Source organism: Quercus robur, chromosome 5 (genome assembly GCF_932294415.1).
Source record: "Quercus robur chromosome 5, dhQueRobu3.1, whole genome shotgun sequence".
Classification (NCBI taxonomy): Eukaryota; Viridiplantae; Streptophyta; class Magnoliopsida; order Fagales; family Fagaceae; genus Quercus; species Quercus robur.
In genome coordinates, this window is record NC_065538.1 from 58,746,730 (window position 1) to 58,765,823 (window position 19,094).

Here is a 19,094-nt window from a genome sequence, read left to right on the forward strand (position 1 = left end):
GTATAGCTAATGTTCTGTTTAACCACTTCAAAGATGCCAGTGTGTATTAATTTCTCCAAAGCATGTGGTCCGAGAAGCCAAACATAGCTAAGGTTTTGTTTAACCACTTCAAAGATGTCAATGTGTGTTAATTTTTCCAAAGTATGTGGTCCGAAAACTCAGCATAGTTAAGGTCCTATTTAACCACTTCAAAGATGTCAGTGTGTGTTAATTTCCCCAGAGCACGTGGTCTGAGGAGCCAAGCGTAGTTAAGGTTTTGTTTAACCACTTCAAAGATGTTAGTGTGTGTTAATTTCCCCAAAGTATGTGGTCCGAAGACTCAGCATAACTAAGGTTCTATTTAACCACTTCAAAGATGTCAGTGTGTGTTAATTTCCCCAAAGCATGTGGTCTGAGGAGCCAAGCATAGCTAAGGTTTTATTTAACCACTTCAAAAATGTCTGTGTGTGTTAATTTTCCCAAAGTATGTGGTTCGAGGACTCAGCATAACTAAGGTTCGGTTTAACCACTTCAAAGATGCCAGTGTGTGTTAATTTCCCCAAAGCATGACGTTCGAAGAGCCAAGCATAGCTAAGGTTCTGTTTAACCACTTCAAAGATGCCAGGGTGTGTTAATTTCCCCAAAGCATGTGATCTGAGGACTCAGCATATCTAACGTTCTGTTTAACCTCTTTAAAGATGTCAGTGTGTGTTAATTTCCCCAAAATATGTGGTCTGAGGACTCAGCATAGCTAAGGTTCTGTTTAACCACTTCAAAGATGTCAGTGTGTGTTAATTTCCCCAAAGTATGTAGTTTGACAACTCAGCATAACTAAGGTTCCGTTTAACCACTTCAAAGATGCCAGTGTGTATTAATTTCCCTAAAGCATGTGGTCCGAAGAGCCAAACATAGGTAAGGTCCTGTTTGACCACTTCAAAGATGTAAGTGTGTGTTAATTTCCCCAAAATATGTGGTCTGAGGACTCAGCATAGCTAAGGTTTTGTTTAACTACTTCAAAGATGCCAGTGTGTGTTAATTTCCCTAAAGCATGTGGTCTGAGGAGCCAAGCATAACTAAGGTTTTGTTTAACCACTTCAAAGATGTCAGTGTGTGTTAATTTCCTCAAAGTATGTGGTCCAAGGACTCAGCATAGCTAAAGTTCTGTTTAACCACTTTAAAGATGCCAGTGTGTGTTAATTTCCCCGAAGTATGTGGTCTAAAGAGCCAAGCATAGCTAAGGTTCTGTTTAACCACTTCAAAGATGTCAGTGTGTGTTAATTTCCCCAAAGTATGTGATTCGAGGACTCAATATAGCTAAGGTTCTGTTTAACCACTTCAAAGATATCATTGTGTGTTAATTGGGTTTTGGACTTTGGCTGAGAACGTGGGGCTTTGGCTGAGAGCGTGAGTTCTGAGTCCGAGGAGGAATATCTCCTCGGATAAGCTAAACGCAGATCAGGTATAAATCCTAATGATCAAAGTGACCTTCTAGGAAGTTCTAGTGATAGGAACGTACGCCATAAACTTACAAAGAAGATGGGAACCCAAAAATATTTAAAGGAAATCTACTACCACCCCAGAAAACTTCTAGAGGGTGCTGATGGGACAAGTATCAGTGTAAACCATCAATTGTCCAAGTGTAGTGTAAAGATGAAGGAGAGATGTAGTATAAATGAGGGTAGAAACTCCAGAGAATAGGAGGGGGAAAAATAGAGAAAGCGTTGTTGCAATCTCAACAACTCCTGTAACCATTGTCATCCAATATATACTAGAACAGAGCTCCTCAGATTGTGTTGAGGACAAACTTTCTTGTACAAACCTGGTTCATTTCTATTTGATTGTCTTGGAAATTCATTATAACTGGTATCCCATTCACTTAAGTCTAATTCTTTTACCCACTCTCTACAAATTCATTGTTTTGGACCCAGCATCAAATCCAATCCTTACAATTACATTTTTTTTACAACTTATATAATTTTTCATAAAAAATTTCTTAAAGTAAATTACATAATAATAATAACCCTGTTTTATTGGTGAAATCCGAACTATCCGCGAGCTTTGCAGGTAGAGGTAATATTCGGATTATGACACAACCCTTGATTTGTGCACTACTGTTATGATATGATTTTGAGGTTCTCTCTCTCTCTCTCTCTCTGTCTCCTACAAAAGTACTGAAGCATATCCTTTTAACTTGAGAAGGGTGAATTCTCCTTAAAGATAACACCCGACACTTCTACTTTTCTCTGCTGCAATTGATAGATGGCAATATTAGTTGATTAGACTTGAGATTTATGAGATTCGCGTTTCATGGTAGATACCAAAAAATCCTCAAAAGGGGTTTTGGTCCCTAGCTTTTTCTCACTTGCAGGCGCTCCCAATTTTTCAACCATTGATTAATGTCTATCGGTACATTGCATTAACTTATCTATGCATATCTCAAACATGCAAAGAAAATGACTCGTGAATATAAACTGAAACAAAAACTATTTCAGCAAAAAAACTGAAACAAAAGCTAGTGACTGACTTGACCCTCATATAGAATTAACACTTAGTTACAGTCCCACGTTAAGAAAATCATGAAACAAACAACAAAAAACTAGCAGCTAAAGTAAGTGAAATGAGCTTTTGATTCATCTGTAGGGGAGAAATTGAACTCATCTTGTCGTGGTACCAAGATGGCTTCATCCTCTCATCATCATCTGGTTGTTTATCAGACATGGTTTTGTCATTTTTGGGTTCTGTTGTATTCAAACAAACAGGAGCTTCGAGAGATGTAGAACTGTTCTACTTTTTGTACATCTGGTTGCTTGTGCAGAGCCCAGAATTGCCTCTAATATCCAGCCTCTTCCCAAGCTTGTCAATGAACTCCTCTGAGAGTTGTACCTGCCCACTTAGCTGATTGTAGCTTAAGTTTAGCTGATCAAGATTTGGAAGTGCCCCTAAATTTGGAGGAATTGTCCCAGTGAGATTGTTATTGTCTAGATCAAGAGCAGTGAGATTTTCCAATGTAGCTGTAGAGTTGGGTATTGGGCCTGTAAGTCCACACCCAGAGAAGCTCAGTGATTTGAGATTCCTAAGCGTCCCTATAGACAAAGGTATACTTGTATTTATAGGGTTGTGATCAACTAGTAGATACTCCAAATGCTCTAAACCTGAGAGTGTTTCAGGGATAGGCCCATTAAGAAGATTGTGGCTCAAATCAAGCAAGGCCAACCTGTTGAGCTTCCCTACATCTGGTGGAATCATTCCCACAAGCCTGTTTGAGCTCAAGTCAATCTTTTGTAAAACATGAAGCTGACCAAGAGAACAAGGCACATTCCATTCAATTCCATTCCAACTCAGGTCTAATATGGTCAAACTCTCTAGCCCTCCAATTTCTCCTGGGATTTCACCCATTATATTGTTGTAACTCAAATCAAGTTGCTCTAAATTGAACATTCCACCAATCTTGCTGGGGATTTCTCCCAGTAGGTTGTTTTGGGCTAAGTTCAGGACCCTTAAGCTGGTAATTTCTGACATAGTCTATGCAGATAATGGTTTATTGTTTGATGCTCTCAAATTATTTTCAATTATGCAGTTTTGGGGGAAGAGGCCTTCGATTCGATCATTTGTAGGCTTCTTGAATTGGTCTAGTGGGTCCAATAATATTCAATTTGGTAAGCAGATTCACTCTTATGTTCTAAAATTACGCTTTGATCATGGAAGCATGCATATCCAATCTACTTTGATAGATATGTATGGGAAATGTGGTGATCTTAAGAATAGAGACTCAATTGAAGCCTTCAAATTTCCTAGAATTTCACTTCCTCCAAATGCAACACATTAGGCAAAGTATTCCACACTTTCAGAACTTTGATGTCTCTAAAATCCCCTAGTTTAACATGCTAAATTCTCATTCAGTGAAGATAAAATTACTTCTGGATTTTGTCACGATCTAGACTTCAAATTTTCTCATTGATGCTTCTCATGTATATTTTCCATTAACTTGTCTGTCTTTTCCTTTGATTGATAAAGTACTTAATAAGTAAAATGAAAAGAAAAAATGTTTTCAAAGATGGGAAATAAGACAAATGAGTTTCCCCCTCAGTAATTGATATTTTTAATATAATGTTTGACTTAACTTAAACTTTCTCTAAGGTCCTTTCTTTATAAAGTCTGCATGATCAGTTATCAACAAATTCAGCAACACAATGCGCCTTGCATCTGTAATATTTATTAATTTATTGTGTGTGATGTGAACAGATTGTGACCCTAGAAGACGTTGTTGAGGAGATTATTGGTGAAACCTTTGATGAAAATGATTCAAATGTAAAGCATTCTCTCTCTCTCTCTCTATGTGTGTGTGTATCCAGGTTTTCTCTATTCAGAAGAAAAGAGAAGTTTATCATGATTGCCTGTACAAGTTTTAGTTTACCTTGTAGGAAAATGTGCTAGATTTCATTTCCATGAGTGTATACTACTTTCATTCATGATTACATATGATTACAAATCTTCACAAACAAAAACAATCTAAATGTAAAACTGTGATTGAAAGAGTCGAAAATTTTAGCATTTGTCACTTGACTTCTTTGGATGTCTTTGACAATTGAATCTAGTGGATGAATCAAGTGGCAACCATCTTTATTTCTATGGCAGTTGTGACATTATAGGGACCCTTGAGATTTGTGATTTAGAATTCCATGTTTACATTTTGGGATCACTTGGGCCGGGGATTTTACTGCTCTGGCATTTTTGTATTAGTCAACTCTATTTGATCAATCAAGAGGCACTTAAATTTATTTCTGTGAAAATTTTGACATTTAGGTAGTCTCTGAGGATTGATAGTTTATCAATCTATGCTTGATACTATCTTGAATAATTGGTGCTTTTCAATGCTTTGGCCTTGTATCCTGGCGCTATTGGGTCAAGTATTTCCTGTTGGAAATATTTTAGTGAATAAACAAGTTTTGATACAAAAAATAATATCCCAAATAATTAGCAAGAACATAAAATAAAAAGGAGTTTAGAACAATTTTACAATGCTATAGAATTACTGCTCTGGCATTTTTGTATTAGTCAACTCTATTTGATCAATCAAGAGGCACTTAAATTTATTTCTGTGAAAATTTTGACATTTAGGTAGTCTCTGAGGATTGATAGTTTATCAATCTATGCTTGATACTATCTTGAATAATTGGTGCTTTTCAATGCTTTGGCCTTGTATCCTAGCGCTATTGGGTCAAGTATTTCCTGTTGGAAATATTTTAGTGAATAAACAAGTTTTGATACAAAAAATAATATCTTAAATAATTAGCAAGAACATAAAATAAAAAGGAGTTTAGAACAATCTTACAATGCTATAGAATTACGCTGCGAAAGCGTTGTCTTTAAAAGTTGATTTGTGCCACCCAAAGTAAAACTTGGTACAATTGGTTCTCTTGGCCAAACAACCCCCCAGGATTAGACTATAGCGTTGACCTTTGTGATGTATGCACTTCCACTCACAAAAGGTTTAAGAACAACCCTCTATTGCCTTTCCTTAGAACAAATACTCTTGTAGAAAAATTATGTAGGAGAGAAAGATAGTAGACTTGTGTATTTCTAAAATATAGAGTAGTAAAAAAGACCCTTTAGAAAGTGTGTTATGATGAGTATTATATAGGCTACTTATGAAGATAATAGTCTATAGTTATTAGTTACTAATAACCCTTAAAAACCCAACGGCTATATTATCAATTATTGCCTAACGGCTATTTTTCTCATAATTGTCCAACGGCTATTTTTCTCATAATTGCCCAATGGTGTGGACACGGCCACGTGATGCCTCTCGGGATGGGTTTTCAAGAAAATAAAGGTTTGATCTTGAGAGTATTTTTTTTTATTAGAAAAATCATGAGTTTGAAAAAAAGTTAAGGAATCGCCACTTATTTTATTATTTTTTTAAGGGAAAATAAAACAAGAAATAAAACCCTCTCTTTTTTATTTGATTGACTCAATGGATAAGAAAAATGGTCTACGTCTACCAAGGACAAGTTCGGGGGTCAAATTACGCCGTGGGAAGGTATGAAGCACCCACGCACGCCCGGTATGTCTACCGGTCTCTACTAAATAAGTAAGGACTATTTGATGTTCAATTAATCATTTAATGGGCACAATGTTATTAATTGAATTCATTACACCAAATCAAACAAGTAATTGATTTTATGACATGGTGGCCTAAAGCTAAATCATAAGACAAAATAACAATGATAAAAATAAGCAGCAAGTTAATAACGAAACAAAATAATGACGAAGAAATTAACAACTACTATATATATATATATATATATAACATGTGTAAGCTTAAGCTCTTCCAAGTCATGATCTGAGCAACAGGAGAAGATTTCATTTTAAGGGAACTAGTGGGATTACTTTTTTTTGAGAGAAGAGTGGGCTTAATCAGATTAGCTTGTGACTTGGTTTTGATTTGAAGTAGAAAATGAAGTATATTTTTATTTCTATTTTTGGAAACCGAAAACATGGACTTGGTAAAAAAAAAATGAAGCATATTCTTATTTCTGTTTGTGAAAACCGAAGACATAAACTTGTTTTTGATTTGAAGTAAAAATAATAATAATGATAATAATAATAATAATGATAATAAGAGTAATAATAATAAAGTACATTTTTATTTTTTGCTTGTGGAAACCGAAATTAAGGACTTGCCTCTGATTTTTTTTTTTTTTTTGAGAAGCAGACTTGCCTCTGATTTGAAGTAACAAAACAAAGTATATTTTTTCATTTTGTTTGTGGAAACCAAAATCATGAGAGTTGTTGGAAACAACATGAGTCTAACCAACATGTAGAGGCTAGCTACGATGGGAAAAGAAAAAAGAAAGAAAGTTATGTCTTCTCACAAGTTTTCAATGCATAGACCCAACTTTTAAGAAGGCACATGCATGATTTAACCCCACTATTCTCTTTTACCTTTCTTTCATTACTTAACCGGTTATCAAAACGAAGCTTTCTTTTATTACAGACAAGTTTTATTCATTGTTCACAAGACAGCCAAGCCTTAACATTCAGACTGAAAAAAAAAAAAACAAATACCCAGCAAAACGCCCAGCAAATACCCAGCAAAGCTATGACTTCAAACCACTGAATCACACAAGAATAAAGAGTGGGAAGTTTGAAAACATACCTAGCTCCCTTGGACGAATTTGGTGATGACTCCATTGAGACGAACGGCGACGACAACGGCGCTCTCTGATGGATGGCCCTCCCACCACGCGATACTCCACCGGCAATGGTTGATGGAGAAGTGCTGAAATACCTGTGTACAGTGTGAGATTTGTCCCCCCTCAGGACCGGGTTTACTCCCAAGAAATTTCAATCTCTCAATGTTTTTCTTTTGTGTTTTTTGAAAGCTTTTTTGAAGATTAGAATGCAAAAAAAAAGTGTCCTGAAAATGATTTTTTTGGAGTTGAGAAATAGATCCGCCCCTTTGTTCTTGAATCCAATGGAAAACAAAAAAATGGTCTCTCCGTTTTTCCACTTTTTTTTTTCTTCTTTTTTCTCCCCCCCCCCCTATTGTTATTTTTCCCGTCCTTATATCGTCTCCACTCCCTCTTTTCAAAATTTTAAAATCCACCCGTTATCAGTCTGTGCATTTTTGTTTGCACCCTACTGCCCCGGCTGGAATAGTGGAATGACAACCAAGACAAAAAAAATCCTACAGCTCAGGGCACGCCGGACTTGCTTAGTGTGGGAGGTGTCTGTCACTGTACCCAAAATGCATGTCTCACTATTCAGTTTTATTTTGTCCTTTTCTTTTGCGACCACTAAAGCTGTGTTTACTAGTATTTGAATTAAAATGCAATTATTTTTAAGTTAAATTAACAACAGGAGTTTGAGGGACGAAACTTGATTTTTTTGGATATAGCTTTCAAAAATTGAGGATTTTGTGGAAAAATGAAGAAAAGGAAAAAAAAGACAAGTGTGCATGGATTAAAAATTGTAGCTTCAAATGCAATTAAAATAAAAATTGATAGTAAAAACTGTGAATAAATAAATAGAGAAGTTGAAAAATAAAATAATAAAGTGTCAAATGAGAGAGATTAGAGAGTTATGCATGTCATTTAATTAGTTCATCATTGGGGGGACACATGCGCAAAAGGCATACATTATAATTGGGGAACGAAAGAGGGTGTCTACAAATGGCTATTTAACTCATAAATTTCCAATGGTTAGAAAATAAATAAAAATAAAAGTGTTTGGAACACACACCTACACCAACAATCCCCCACATGTTATAAACACAAAATAGAAAAGGCATTCAACTAAAGAAAGCATGCATCAATATGGTACCAGAAGGTTTTAACCATACATAGGATAAATAAGTAGGAACTAAAAGACAATGGTGGAGTTAAAACTCTTTTAACCAAGCTATTAGTAAACCAAACTTACCACCCACATAACTTTTTTTATCAAGGTTGTTCTTAAGCGGGTTGGCGCCTTATCTAGGTCATGCACTACTGGGTTTCATGAGAGATCTAGAGACCTACCCAAAAAGTCTCATAGGAAGCGGCACAACTTCCACTCACACATAGGTGGCATCTATCAAGAGTGCGTGCAGAACACCCCATCCCAACAAATAGGGAGTATGGATCCATTAAGAGCCTAAAATTCAACCTCCAACAATCTGCAAACTTAATCGGTGGCATCCATCAGGAGTGCGTGCAGATACACCCCATCCCAATAAGTAGGGATATGGATCCATTAAGAGCCTAAAGCTCAACCTCACCAAATTCTGCAACTTAGTACTGTCTCACACCATAGAGATGGACTCATCATTAATCTTCTTATCGAGATAGCGGGAAACACGTAACAAATAACAGTGCCCATGGACCTAATGACCTCTACCCATTTAACCTCTTGCGTGGAATCACCCATCATAGAGGTTGGGCATTAGCCACAGTGTCGCAACTTGGGTATCAGTCCAATCCCCCTAGATGTCTCACTCACTAGCCTCATTGCTAGTGGTTTGGTCAAAGGATCGGCCAAGTTCCTTTCAGACCTCACAAAGTCCAATGACATAACATTTCCCAGTCACAAAAATGATATTTATCAATTTTTGTAATTGCATTGAGTGGCTCACGGAGATGTTAAGCTTGGGAACTTCATCTTCTCTTGGAAGCTAAATAAAGGCTATCTCATTGATTTTAATCCTGCTAGTGCTGCCATACTAATGTGAATTTTTAAAGCAATCATTTCACTGAATTAAAAGTTAAAACATCAAAATAATCTGATGGTGTTTCTGTGTTCATTTTTCTTTTTCACAAGATTTGCAAAGCAAGTACACTATTGGAAGTAAGCTCTACCATTTTAATCCTTATAAGTTGTCCTAAATGAATCTTTGTCCACTGTTTGAGTAATTTCTCTTGTTGGCTACTTAGTTATGTTCTTGAGTTCCGCTGTATGAGTCAGCTTATATCTTCTTAAATGACTATATTTTATTGCTGTTTTGTTCCTTGGTTAACTGTGTTGTTAGTTATACTCAGTTATCATAAATATTTAGTTTCTTCGAAATTTCTCTCCTTCATTGGCCAATTCATGCATCTGTGCAGGTAAATCAAAATCAAGTCATAATGTTTCTATTAATCAAAATCAGTATCATAGCATATCATCTTAACAATTGTGAATTTTTGTGTGTAATTGTAGCAATATATAAATATATATATATATATATATATTTTGTGCATGATTGTGGTTTTTTTTTTTAATAAAATAAAATCTTATTTTGAGGGTCAAGAGACCCCTTAAATAACCTTATTTATCAAGGGTTGTAAATATAAATCTTTTAAACCTTAGTAAAAGGTTATTTAAGGGTCTCTTGACCCTCAAAATAAGATTAGAGCACTTGTTTTGAGGGTCACGATGGCCGTCAAAATTTCCTTTTCGAAGGTTATCAAGGGTCAATTTAACTCTTGAAATAATTTTTTTCAAGGTTTTTTAATACTTTTTTGAAGGGTTTTGACCCTTGAAAAAATTCAGATTTGTTGTAGTGCTATTTTGTGGAAGGCTATTTATAGCGAGTTATGCATGCATAAAATGTTACAATGTTATCTTCTTTTTTTGTTCCGGGTAGTATTATGAATGTAGAAAAATATCTAAATATTTTTCTACAAAAAAGGTTTTAAAATATCAGCAACAAACTATTTTTTTTTTTTGGTTATATCAACAACAATAAAAGTAAAAATTACGATAAACATATATAACAATATCTGTAAGAACATGGACGACAAAAATAAATATAATAGATATAATTTTTTTATAATTTTTTTGTTGCAAAGCTTATTCCAACTAAACTTGATGAAAAAAACATAATAATTGGTATCTATAAAGATAATAAACAGAAACTTGTTGAATCCGTGGGAATTTGGAAAAATTATAATGCTTACTAAAGAATCAATATGATAATAATTATTTATATTTTGATATTTTCTGGATATGAAAATTTTAATTTGCAATAGTATTTTATAGGGTCTTGTATAGACTACTGCTACCTATTGTTTAATTAGGAAATAGTATAACTATTTCTTTAGTAATAGCATAGTATAAATCATTCTGTTATCATTTCTATCTACTTTTGATGCTGCAAGAATTTTTGGTACTATTTTTGGTTGTTTATTTATATAAAACTATTATTTACTATGACTACTAATCTGGTCAATTGTCTCTCTTTCCTCATTCCGATAGTTATTTATGCATTAGTTTTCATGATTTATTCCACTACACCAAGGATAGACAATCAAAAGTCTATCTAGTTTGTTTCCAAGACAACATGTTTGTAACTTCAAAATTGAAAATCTGGTAACATCCCCAAGGGGTTGTCATCTACTAATTATCCATCAATTTGGCTAAGACATTATCTTTTTGTTATCTGGCCTCTTTTGTATTGCTTTATTGCTAAGGAGGGAGATTGAATAATAAAAAAGTGAAAATTTTTCTTTTTTATTTATTTTGAAGCATTTAAATTCGTATTACGAACAATAAATCAATTAATATTCAAAGCTTTTAACTTTTTGGAAAGTTTATTATCTTTCATTCTCTCTCTCTCTCTCTCCCATATATATATAATTTCATTCTTAGAAATACAAAATAAACTTTACACGATAGAATAGATAATTCTATGTACAAACACAATTAATAATTTTACCTTAATGATCAAATTCCATACATGTGTTTTTCTCCAAAAAAAAAAAAATTGCATACATGTATAATACAAGAGCCCGCACAAAATAATAAATACATGAAAAATATTATGATATTTCTACTTTATATGAAGTTCTATTTCCAATGTTCTAATAGGTAAATTACTACTTTAATTATCTACTACTAAAAGTTTGAAAAAAATTGAAAAGAAATTAAATTTCATTACATTTTTTAATTATTCATTTGTCTATCATAATTTTGTAATTTTGATAAAACCAACAATCTTACAATATAGGCTTATGTCATATAACCTAAGGTAAATTTTTAATATTATTTTTTGTTATTTATTTTACTGTTTGTTTTAACTGATATTTGAGAGTATATTTTTTCTGAAGGGGATTTTTTTTTTAATATAAATTTTAACTAATCTGTGTATATATTAAAGTTGAATATCTATATAAAAAAATTGGGTTTGATTTAAAAAAAAAAAAATTATATTGATTAAAAATACTCTTTCAAATATTGCCGGAATCCCCTTTACGAAATTGAGGTTTCTACGAAAAAATAGAAGAAAAAACCTAAAGGTTTAAAGCCTGAATTGAATACACACAAGGAATAGACACTGTTTGGATAAAAGCATATATATGTGGCAACATAGCAAACTATCAAAAGGACTCTAGCTATGCACGTGTCTTATGGTTTCCATGAATAATATTGGTGATGACCAAGCATACTACTGGATGTTTTTCCTGATCATCCAGCTCAAAGAACTTGGCCTACCTACACCCTAAACACACATACATACCGATACACAAACTTGACCTTCCAGGCCTCCAAGGTCCATGTAAACGTAATCTATTTATTTATTTAATTTCTGATTGATAATCCATTTATTAATTGTCAGACATTTTGGTTATATTTGCAACCAGAATAACGTAAGCCTGATGCTCTTACAAATTCAGATCACTGACAAACAAATTAATCGATACGTTTGTATTTGCATGTAGTAATTTACTGCAACATGCATGTCACTGGGGACTGCAACGTATCAGCTCAATAAGCTGCCGACTTCAGTATGATCACCATGCAGTAATAGTGTTATGCAAAGGGGCTCTGATCTCATTGGAGATTTTACGGAAGACTAGGAAAAATATGAGTAAAGTAATTTGAATTGAAAATAAAATGCTGACTACTGATCAGCCTGTTTGATGAGATAAAGAATCAAGCTATGCAAATGCAGCTTCAAACTTTTCATTAAGAATGCACGAAATTAGCAATGCAAGCATTTTCAACATTAGGAGGAACACATTCCATTCAAATAGTGTAATCGAAAATACAATCTACAATGACTTAACTTTTAGCGAAAAATATGTCAACTTGAGCGAAATGCTCGATTGATGCTTGACTACCTCTGAGCTTAAGAGAGGATTGTCATTTTTGAAAATTTTGCGGTTACTGGATCAGCCTCTAGCCACAATTTTTTTTTTTTTTTTTTTTTTTTGGGTAAAACTTTGGGAATTACCATCATTTCGTTAAACCATAATAAGGAAAATTGGTAAAAAAATTCTCAGGTTTTATAAGGGAACCTTATGAAATCATATGTAAAAATTAGACTTTGAAAATTATTTAGTAGGTAACTTAAGAATTAGAAAAAATTATACCACTAGAGGATGTTTTATAGAAATGATGGTTTTTTTCCTCTGAAGCTTTGTGATATACTATCACTATTGCCCCTTTTAGTTCATTAACTAGTCAAAGGAATTTTCCATCGACTCACCCTGATGTAGGAGACAATTTCCAATTTAATTATTGTAATGTATTAATTTTTGTATTTAATTTGTAATTTTCATTATTTTAAGTTTAGAGTTATTATTTTCTTGTTTTTAGGTGTTTTTAATGCTTTTTAGGTTAAATTGGTTCCTGTTATAGTTAGGTATTAATTATGAGTTATTTTTGAATGTATTTCTTTGTCAGTCAAGTTTTATGAAGCCCTTAAATAGTCTCTTAACTCTGTACACGTTTTTTAACAATTATTCAAACAATAAAATTCAGATTTTTGTTTTTCTATTTTCTGGTGGATTCCAGTCCCTTTCGCTTTGTGGATTCAAGGATCTTTGTCGATTTAAGGAACCCTTATGAATTGAATGTTCTTTTTAGAAGTAAACATGTTTCATTTCTTGTTTTCTAAAGATAGATATGTTTTGCTTTTTGATGCTTCCGCATCCCGCATTAATTGGTATCAGAGTCTTGACTTATCCTTGTCTAGTAGCTAACATATGAGACAGTAGCAGCTCTGGTGACAAAAAACTTAGCAAGTATTACGTGATGTATAGCTAGCACTTACAAATATATTTGCTAGGATGCTGTTGTTGGAGCATGGAAACAATAGGGATAATTGTCACAGAGACATAACTCTCGGACAACCTATTAGAAAGCAAATTTCATATAGGCCTTATAAAAGAATTGCAAATTTTTATTTTTATTTTATAAAGAAGATTTTCTTGATTGGTTACTTGATTTAGAAGATTTACTTAACTTTGAGAATATTTATTATGAGAAAAAAGTTGGGCTTGCTTTGTATAAACTTAGTGAGTATGCCTTATGTTGGAAGGAACGAGTACAACCTGATAGAATCTAGCAAGGTAAAGATAAGATTTGTTCATGGCTAAGGATGAAAAAGATACTTGCTATCAAATTTTATCATTTAGATTGTGAAGAAATCTTGTCGTATACAATACAAGATTATTATTGGCCAAGAATTTCATATTTAAATTATTTTGAAGAGCCATCTATTCCACCATTAAAGGAAGAATTACATATTGAAGAAAATACTTTTCTTGAAGAATATGTAGAATTCAAAGAAGAAAATATAGAGATTTTTGAGGAAATTAATGCAAGCCTAGTTATAGAAGAAAAACCTGAAATCAAGATTGCGGAGGAGAATAATGAAAACCCTATTATAGAGAAGATCTTGAGGTTGAGATAGTAGAGACCGTTAAAGAGTAAATTAAAATTATAAAGGAAGTTGTCAACAATCTTGATGATGTCAAGTTAGATGATTGTCTATCTCAAGATCTTTTTATTTTGGTGGTAAGTGATACACCGAAATTTATTGATTTTATTGGGGTTGATAGATTTGATTCAATTGTCGGTTCTTATTTGGTAAATCTCTACATTACATGAAGACCTGGGAAAAAGAAATTTAGGCTGGCTTGTTTATTCCATTGATGAGTTGCAAGTATGGAAAGAAGATCAAGGGGCTCAAGCATTCGAAGTATTTATTTATTTTGAGTGGAAGATTTCAGATTTTAAAGATGGACTCGAGGATGAGTTTGTTTCAAGTGGAGGGGTTTGATGTAGGACACAATTTCCTATTTAATTATTGTAATGTATTAATTTTGGTATTTTATTTGTAATTTTCGTTATTTTAGGTTTAGGATTATTATTTCCTTGTTTTTAGTTCCTTTAATGCTTTTTAGGTCAAATTTGGTTCTTGTTATGGTTAGGTATTAATTATGCGTCATTTTAGAATGTATTTTCTTATTAGTCAAGTTTTACGGAACCCTTAAATTGGTCTAAGTCTTTACACGTTTTTTAACAATTATTCAATTAATAAAATTTAGACAATTGTCTTTCTATTTTCTGGTGGATTCCATACCCTTTCTCCTTATGAATTCAAGGACACTTATGGATTTAAGAAACCTTTGTGGATTTGAAGTTATTTTTAGAAGCAAACATTTTTTGTTTCTTGTTTTCTAGAAGTAGACATATTCTGCTTCTTGATGCTTCCGCATCCCACATCACACCCTTCAGCTTAGACTTAAAAAAGCACCACATTCATGAATTATATCATAAGAAAACAAAAAGAAAAGGGGAGTCCTTTGAACTATCAAACATAGATCCCCACTTGTTATAAGATTAAACTTATAAGATTAAACTGCTTTAATTCATTGTCTCTTCTTCTTCTTCTTCTTCTCTAAAGTGATAGAAAAATTAAATTTAATTAGTAGTTTACTAAATTATTTCATTTTTCTAGCATAGTTTTTTAGTTTCTATATATTTTTTTGAAAAAAACTTACAATATAGGTTTGTCATATAACCTAAGGTATTTTTTTTTAATATTATTTTTGTTAATTATTTTATTGTTTGTTTCAGGTGGAATTTGACTTTTTTTTTTTTTTTTAAAGGGGGGACCTTTTTTTTTTTTTTTTTTTACTTTATAGATGAATTTTAATTAATCTATGTATATTAAAGTTTGAATACCTATAAGAAAATCGGGCTTAATTTTGAAATTTATATAAAAATAAATGTAAGGTTTGATTTTTTTATAAAAAAAAAAAATATATATATATATATATATATTATGTTGATTCAAATTATTACTGCTATTACCCAAATCCCTCCGAACCTAATGGAGGTTTCAACCAAAAAAAAAAGAAAAACTCAAAGGTTTTTGCCAGTATTGAATACACTTATTTGTTTATTTATTTTGATAAGCTACACTTATTTTCTTTTCAATAAAGGAAAAGACACTTTTAGAATAAGTTTATATATATGTGTCATTCTGTTGGGGGTGGGGGCGCGCGCAACATAACAGACAATTAGAAGGACTCTACCTGTGCAAATGTGGTATCATTTAAGACATGCTAAATGGTAGATTGGAGTGACCAAAAATATTGTAAATTAATAGATGCCACCCAAAAAAAAAAAAAAAAAAAAAAATTTCAAAATGCACTTCATCTTGGCTCTTGAATTAAAATATTATCTCATACTAGCTTCATTACATGCGCTTTGTTCGTACGATAAGACTTTTTCTTTTGTGTTTAATTTTTTTTTGGTCTAGTGTCATAATTTTTCATTCATTTCAATTTTTAGATTATAACACAACCCAAAAAATTAACTAAAAGAAACTGGTGAGTCTTGATAAAGTAAAAAAAAAAAAAAAAGTTAGAACATGATCTTGAAGGAAATATACAAAGTGCACTGATAAATTTTTTTTTTTTTAATAACCCTTTAAATTATTCTGGTAGGTCCCAACTACGACAATATAGATGAACCTTATTGTAAAAACAAAAAAAATAAATAATAATAAATTAAAATAAATGTCAACCTGGAACAAAATTATTATAATGCTTAAGTTTATGATAGTAATATGAATTAAGAAAAATCAAATATGAAATTTAATTGGGAGAGTTTGGTTGGATGACTGGATTTCAAGGGGAATTAAAGTTAACGTGACTTGTAACTATTTCTAGAATTTTTTTTTTTTTTTTTTTGCATTTAACATTATTTTTGAAATGTTTTAATTAATTGTCATGTTTGCAAAACTACGTTGCAAACTAGCATCTCGAGACTTTAAAACTCGAGTTTAAAGGGTGAACTCGAGTTGCACGTGATGGCAGTTTGACATGGGAAAAAAATCTACATGGAAATCGAGTATTTAAAACTTGAGTTCCCCATTCTCCATTTGTTCCTCCTCATCTTCTTCCTCAATTCTTTTCTTCTTCCTTCCAGATTTGGTTCTTCTTTTCTTCCTGCCCGATCTAGTCCTCTGTTCTTCTTCCCTCCTAATCTAGTCCTCTGTTTCGGATCTAATCTCCTATGTTCCTCTATTCTTCTTCTTCTTCTGACTCGGGTTTATTTTTACAAGCTTGAGTCTATAAGACTTGAGATTTATGTGGCAAAAAATCTCCAAATCAGCAAATGGAACTCGAGTCTTTGAAACTCGAGTTTCATATTAAATTTGAGCCAATAAAACTCGAGATGCTACTTTCCGGTATTGTTTCCAGCTCATGCTAACTTATTATATTGTCTCCCACAATTATGTTAGCCTGCAAATTACCTCCTATTTCTAGTGATGTCTTAGCTCAAGGATGAAAAAGATGAGCTTAACCAGAAAGGAAGTACTATATTATATAAGATGTAGACAGTAATATTTCCAACGCATTCAGCTATAAATTTCATGCAGACAGTATTACCATTGACTTGAATCTTAACCTGCTTGTTCATCCTTCATCAACCTGAGAGGCACTTCTTTTTTTTTTCCAAGGAAACCATAGAGGCTAAAATTATCTGCTTATTATGTTTGCCACCTTTATTATATAACGGAATCGGGTTGCTTAGGATGAATTCACTCTCAACTTGAGTCCAATGGCATTTGTAGCCTTTTGCTGGTAGAATAGTTTGGCTTTTAGAAGAACTGCCATTAATCTAGGTTGTTAGCTTGATTATAACTAAAATCCTACTGATTAGGTATTTTCACTTTGTTTTGTGTACGATCGTCAAACATAACTAGCGAAGTGAAAAAATTACCTAATAGTAATCAACTAGGCAATAGTTTAGACTCCCAAATTTTATATACGTCTAAGTTAATTAAAATAAACCCAACAACGAATTTACGAGATTAACCAAATGAACTAAGCATTTAAATCACAATCGCATGTGTAGACAAATGGTAGTAAGTAAAGCGAAGCCAATCCAAGGAAAATACCGAATATGTTTTCAAAGAGAAAGCTGGAGTACCCGGTGAAAAACTTCTCCGTGGCTAGACTGCCAAGTGATCCATTAGTATGAATAGTTGTAGTATATGCAGGGGTCTCTCCACTTGGAGCCCAAGGGGAATTGAACCAAAAAATTATTATTATTATTATTATAATTTTTATTATATTTTTCCTGTTTTGACACTTAAAATAAAAATTTGAACACCGTAACCTTAAGCCCAATTGAAATAAACTTAAATATAATCATCTTAATAATATCTTGACCTTTTTAAATACAAAGAAAAATCTTAGTAACAAATCAATATAATCATCTTAATAATATCTCATTTTTTCCTTCTCCGCCCCCAGTGCACTTGGCCAAGCATACTCCCCCCCGTTGCGACCACGGCTAGCTCTAATGTTTTCCAACAATCCAAACACTCACATTACTAAGAAATTGTGATTTTTTATTTATTTATTGGAGTGATCTTCTCTCTAAGATACGTCAATGGTAAGAGGAAAAAATATGGAAAATTGATGGTGTTTGGGTTCCTCAACAATGGCCTCAATTCTTTCAACTCTCAAGAGGTACCTAAGGTAAACTTCGTGGGAAATAAGAGTGTAATATTGGGTATGAGTAGGGTATAGTATAGGATCCAAGTAACAAAATTCCTTGCTATGCTAAGGATTTTGTGGGATAGGTCTCGTGAGTTGTCTCGTGAGTCGTCTTATGAAATCAGACTTTAACTGAAATTTAGATCTTCATGTGCACCACACATGCATGTTGTTTTTGCAGGACAAGGTCTTGTGAATTGTCTTGCGACAATATCCACTTCCAACAACTCTGAAATGGCCTTTCAAACTGAATCCTAAGCCCAACCCAATTATAAATAAAGCCCACAAATACAAGGGAATTAAGCATAAATTACAAGAAATTGACACGGAATAAAGCCAACACTAAATACAAGGTAATTACAAGAATCTATAACATAACAAAAAGCTTATCAAATCTATGAAAGGTTTTATTGAAAATCAACAGAAAAAAAAGTATGCAAATATTTCTCAATGAATTACCGGAGGATTAACAGGAAAAAAGAGAACGAGAAGGTTTAATTGATCTTGTCTTTTTTCTAAAGAATGAGACATATGCACTAGCTTTTGATAGTGCAAGACTTTTACCATTGCACCATACAATGGTGCCTCAAGTAAATAATTAATGTTATTAAAAAATTTGTGAGTGTGGACAATGCAGAAAATATCTCATCCAATTTCCATTTTCAAGCCTGTCAGATAGTGTCAGTTGTTGTGCATATGTTTTTCACACTTGAACATGGTAGTGCTAGTTCTCGAGCGTGCACACTAAAAATAAATGGTCAATGCTTGTTGATTTCTGAAAGATCAAGTGCATGATGCATGAACATTAGCATAAATATGGTTGCTGATAGAAACCATTCTTTTCCACGA

The 19,094-nt window shown here is 32.9% G+C and overlaps 1 pseudogene; it reads right to left on the reverse strand.

Moving 5' to 3' along the window:
* Positions 1-2,457: 2,457 nt before the first annotated feature.
* Positions 2,458-3,498, reverse strand: LOC126726464 (receptor like protein 29-like; annotated as a pseudogene).
* Between the last annotated feature and the right edge of the window lie 15,596 nt (positions 3,499-19,094).